Source organism: Oculina patagonica, chromosome 3 (assembly GCF_052425735.1).
Source record: "Oculina patagonica isolate OP01 chromosome 3, crgOcupat, whole genome shotgun sequence".
Lineage (NCBI taxonomy): Eukaryota > Metazoa > Cnidaria > Anthozoa > Scleractinia > Oculinidae > Oculina > Oculina patagonica.
The window spans coordinates 16022003-16028084 of record NC_135760.1 but is presented as its reverse complement, the minus strand read 5'-3'; positions in this window follow the sequence as shown (position 1 = coordinate 16028084).

The window sequence follows — 6082 nt, the reverse complement described above, 5'->3', positions numbered from 1 at the left end:
TAGTATTTGTAGATTTAGTACCTATTCTTTTAATTATGACTTTAGACAAAGGTTCCGGCCCTATGCCCACTTAGGGCTTTGGACATAAGTCAGTTAGACAAAGGTTATGACAATTTTTCTTGCAGATTGCGCACTTTAGTTGCATAGTTGTATTTTTAATTTTAGCGAGCTATTTTAACCCTAGAGTGCACATTACATGTAAGAAATGCTACACTTATCTGTCGTTTTTATTGGTTTGTTTTGAGCATGCACATACAAGTTATCCTGAACTCTCTCCTCTCGCTACTGGGTTTTACCCCTTTATAGGGCGCAAAAGGGATAGTGTAGGGACTGGACTATCCAAAATCATGTTTTTATTTCTGCAATTTATTATCACAAATACTGTTGAGATCATCACTAAAGTTTCTTTTGCTCACTTGTCTTGTAGAGAATTAGAAATTTTTAGTATCTTTAACTAAAGCTATCAAGTTTTTATCTCTTACCTACCACTACCCTGACTGACAACAACTTTCTATCAATTCTTTTGAATATTCCATTTGTGCCCATGCTCCATAGCTGTTCCGCTGAGTAACTTTATCACTAACACGGAAATTGATCGCCACTTGATGGACACTCGTGCAGTGCAGTGGTTTTGTTTCAGAGTTTTCAGCGTTTTAACTATTCTATGCCGGACTTAAAGAATATTACGCCGGACTTAAAAGACCGGACCGAGCGTAAAATATGTATGTTTAGTCATTTATTGACACTCTTCCCATTCCCATTTTTTGTTTCTGTATCCCAGTCCCAGTGACTCAAATCCCATTTTCCCAGTGAAACAATAGGCAAATCCCAGTCAAAATGGACAAATCCCAGTTCCCATTTTACCCCTTCAGGACCCTCCAACAAGTACTCGGTAGCGGGCGGGAATAGATTAAAGAAGGCTCGATATGGAATATTTTCCAATCGATTGCCGCTTGCAAATCTAAAAGGAAATAAAAGGTGATACAAAAAAATCGATATACTTGTTTAAATTCTACGTATTTCAGAAGTTTGAAATATCGAGTTACCTTAAGGTTACTATTGTTAGCGGCTATTAATTTTAGCGATTTTAGCGAGTTCGGCTAAAATCGCTATAGTTAGTGCTCGCTAAAATTTGTCTCGGTCAAATTTAATACTCGTTAAATTTCAGTACCCCCCTCCCACCCCAAAGGAAAAAAATAAGCATTGACGACTTGAAAAATTATTTTAAAAAAAGATGTCAGTAACTTTGTTCATTCTGGCAATGCAAATGTTCGCTCAAATCAAGTGAGTTTGTTCTTTTTCTGAACATTTATTTCCATCTTAGCTATATGTTTATTAAAAACTAGTTTACACAATATCACTAACTTTTTAAATTTTTCGGAAAATCGCTAAATTAAATGGTCGCTAAATCTTGCTCTGAAAAAATAGCTAAAATTAGTAGCCGCTAAAAATAGTAACATTTAGGTACATTTCATTTTTCTTCGAGATGGGCCACTGAGAAGGTCAGAAAATGGCTCAACTCAACTTCACGAGATTGCTACAGGCAGCTCTGATTTCAGGGGCACCCATCGAGAATATAGTTCAAAACCACTTAAAGATAGCACCGTTGAACGTATTTTAGTACTTAAACGGTAGATATAGGCATATTTTTATCCCCTAATATTTTTTTATCTGTTCGGATTTCCTAGCTGAAAGTCTAGTGATTCGAAAGTTATAGGGATCAAAACTTACCTTTTCGAAAAAATTCCAGCCAGAGAAAGGCTCCCGAAAATTCTAGGTGACCTTTTTAGAGTGAAAATCCGTTAAAAATGAACAATTATACCATTTTTTAGATATTCGAAAATCCTAGGAAATTCAGGCAAGCAAAAAAATTTACAATGAATGTTCCGAAAATTCTAGATCTCAAATCGTCTTCCGAACAGAAATTTTAAAGAAATATTCCGTTGGGTGCCCCTGTGATTTGCTCGGAGTCACTCTGAGACACAACGTTATTACGTTTTTGTGGTTTCAGCTTCGTAGAAGCGAAATCCACATTGCTGTCGTGTTGCAAGTAAGTAAGTTAGTATGTAATTCGAAAAGCCGACGTAATGCCGATGGGACGCGAACGCCGCAGTCGGTGGATTATTGACATGTCCGAAGTATTTTCGTGACAAACGTTTTATCATGGGCCTGGGAACGAGGTTGCGAATTTTGTAGTCTATAGTTCTTCGCATATCACATATGAACTTCGAAGCTACGTTTGTTTTTTGTTTTTGTTTTTTGTTTTTGTTTTCAATATGGCGTCTTTGGTCGACCGATGTGGATCGCGCATGTGCACCTCGACGATCGAAATGCCAGCACTTGCTATGTAGGAGGAGGAATAGGCTGCCTGCCTCTGGAATCGTTTCTGTGTTAATAATGTCTTTGCACAATATTTCGAACGTGCCAATTGTCACTCGAAATGGCCGCGAAATTCGCTAAGTGCATTCACTATAGGTGCAGGGAACAGTGGATTTTCCAACAGATGGTAAACACCCAACGTTTTCTATTTTGTTTCTCACATAACCAGGCACAGCGTTCATTGTTGATTTTTCGAATGTGCAAACCGCCTTCGTATCGATTACATGAAAAACGTAAAGAGTATTGAAAGAGCTGAAGCCCGCTTCGCTTGCAATGGGCAATACATTACTGTATTTAGACCAAGGAGTCAAAGTTTGGAGGACGGCCGCTTTCAGATGACTTAAATGTCACTTCTGGGTGTTTTTATTTGCAAATTGACACATGAATACGAGCTTTAAGCGGCCTTCACACGACAAACTAAAGTTGGCAAACTCGATCATGTTGGCAAACTCAAGTTGGTGTGTGTGAACGACACAACAACAGTCGGCAAACAAGTTGGCAAACTGTTGGTAAGAATAGAGACAAGTTCTATTTTGTCGCCAACAGTTGGCCAACTTGTTTGCCGTTGCTGCGTCGTTCACACACACCAACTCGAGTTGGCCAATAGTTTGTCGTGCCGAAGGCCGCTTTAGAGGGATTATATTTTGCAGCCTCGTTTTCATGCTGGGAAGTTTTTAGTCATGCGCAGTTCCCGCCTCCAGAGCTTAACTCGGCTTGGCCCTATATCAGGATTTACTACCCTTAGGGTCATTAGTAATCTGTGAAATTTTCATGCCAGCCCCCCCCCCCCCCCCCCCCCGTTTCATGCTTTTATCACTAATAGCCCAAGTTCGATATATTAAAAATCAGCCTAAAACAATAGACCTCAGGACGAGGCTCCAGGGACCAAACTATAGAGTTTGTGGGGTTTATTCCCCGGAGCCTGGTCTTTTATTTTAGGCTGAATTTTAAAATACCGAAATTGGGCTATATGAACAATTGTGGTCGATAACCGCCGGACTATAAAAAAAAGGTATAAAAAAAATGTTTGCAGAGGTGCATCAATTAAAAAAAATGTTTGCAGAGGGAAATTTTTCATAACCCACCTCCAGTAAAATAATAGTCCGTCTCTTAGTGGTTTTCGGACGTCACGAAACAATAATCGAATTCCAAGGTGGAGCTTGGAGACACTTAAATTTTTTATTGTTAGAATATAAAGAAACTCAATCGTATCCAATCAGACCGATTTGGACACCATTTCTTTCTTGCACAGCCGCACAAGATAAAAGGTTAGCCGAGAGAAAACACCTGGTAAGACTTTTATTAATAAAAAGTTTAAGCTGACCTTGGGAAGTTTTGAGCTGGGAAAATAAACATAAAGGGGAAATACCGTTGAGCAGGATAATTGCGGTATTAGTTAGTTAAATGATGAATACACATTCAACCACTTAACGTAAAAAGATGGAAAACGTCGCGAACGTATATTGAGGGCGGTAAAAGGTTGTTTCGTGATCCGTGAAAGGCCTTTTTTCCGCGTTAATTGTGAAATGGCTGGAGGTTTTTTTCGGGAAACGTGATTGAAGGTGGGAAAGGGTTGTTTAGTGATCCGTGATAGGCCTTTTTCCCGCGTAAATCGTGAAATGCCTATTTCATTTTTCGTGAAACGTTACTAGGCCTCCCTTTTACAACCCTCTATATTACTTGACAAAGTTAGGTTCTAGTCTGTCTAGTATTACATGCGATTAAAAAACTCATTAATAATTCATAAAGAAAATACAAAAGAAATCAATGTTTAATGAGTGTCTTTATATCTGATAAAGACACGGCTAAGCTTTACGTCCAATTTTCTAGCCCAAAATAACTCCAAATCAAAATATTAGTGCAAGAATGAGTTGATCAACATCAGAAAAAGCCGTTCAATAAATTCGCAGCTCGTGTTTTATCAAGTTTAAAACACTCGGCTGCGCCTCGTGTTTTAAACTTGATAAAACACTGCTGCTCATTTATTAAACATTACGTAAAGTGTGGTGTAACAAATAAATCATGTCACAATAGAATAGGTTTTAAGTGAATAACTCCTTTCTAGACTTCTTGTAAAAAGGAAATTTCACAAGGCCGTCGGAGGCTGTTACGTATTGTCCATTAAAAGCTAAAACTTCAATTGAAATACGGGAAAACCCGTTACGTTTTTGCTGAAATTTGTCGTTTAAGCCTGGTTTTCACTAGAGACGCAAGCACAAGCGCAAGCACAAACGCAAGCATAAGTAGTTCGTGCCAAGTGAAAACGAACGTCGACATAAGCACAAGCACATTAGCATAAGAATATGATGTTTACAAGTTAGAAGGCTCCGTTCTCGACTTCGTTCTCCCTGCAAATATTGTGGCAGAAACTCTCAGAAACTCTCTCTCCTCTACTCGTGTGACGAAGAAAGTGAAAGCGACTTATAAAGGAGAAAAACGAAACATTTGGGATTATAAATATTTTTAAAGAAAGCATTCGTCTCCGTTTTTTTCGCTACTCGAGTCCGCGCTTGGGCCTTTTTGTTTTTTTGTCTACACTTCTCCGAAAATTCTCGAAAAACGTTTATCAAAATCAACCGCGGCCTCTGCGACTTTGTTCAAATGCTGGAACGAGTACTTTAATTGGCTAGACACGGCTAGAGTAAACAATTTTCTTGTGCTTACCGTATTTACTCGAATAAGCGCCGCCCCCGAATAACCGCCGCCCCCGAATAAGCGCCGCATTTGGAACAAAAAAGTTAATAAGCGCCGCAGTCCCGATGCGGCGCTTATTCGGGGAATTCCGCTTTATTAACAACAGCGCTATAAAGCAACTCTAAAAGAAACGTGGACATTTCTTTTTCATCAAAAGCGAAGTTTTGCAGTTGAAAGTGATTGTTTTACCGCTCGCCCATTAGTTCTTATATCCAACATTCTTACAATACGTTGTTCTGTAAATGTTGTGAAGGCCGCGAACTTTGCCAGGACAATCAAAAGCCAAGCGCCGCCCTCGAATAAGCGCCGCACTTGAGGCGCGAAAAATTTAATAAGCGCCGCGGCGATTATTCGAGTAAATACGGTATGCGATGTTTGTTTTCACACGAACGCAAGCACAAGCGCAAGCACAAGAAAAGGAAAAATTTTGATCCTTGTGCTTGTGCTTGCGCTTGTGCTTATGCTTGCGTCGATGCCGTTTTCACGATGAAATAAGAGCTGTTATGCTTGTGCTTGTGCTTGCGCTTGTGCTTGCGTCGCTAGTGAAAACCAGGCTTTACAGCTAATTCGAGAAAGGTTGTCAGAAAAAAAAAACATAACAGTGCACGCGACAAGACCAAAATGTAGTATGGTAGAAGTAGAGAGCTACTGCACGTGCTGAATACTAATAAGATGGCGAAATGAAAAACGCGAATTTGCACGTTTTCATTCTCTTCAGACATGTGGAAACAAAGTACTTTTAGCCACGCTGAATTTTAGAAGAATTTTCAAAACTCAAAGACATGCGACAGTAAAAGTAATGGTACAGAAAAAGGCCTCCTGAGAGGAAAAACAAAATCTTCACGTGCATAAATACAAACTTGTACATTTCCTCTAGGCCAATATGCAAAATTCAAGTGAATAGCCAGACCACCATTCGGTCGATTTGTGCTTTTTTCCGACAACCTTTCTCGAATTAGCTGTATGCGTTCAGGATAAAATGTTAAAAGAGCTTTATGAGAGAGCTTTC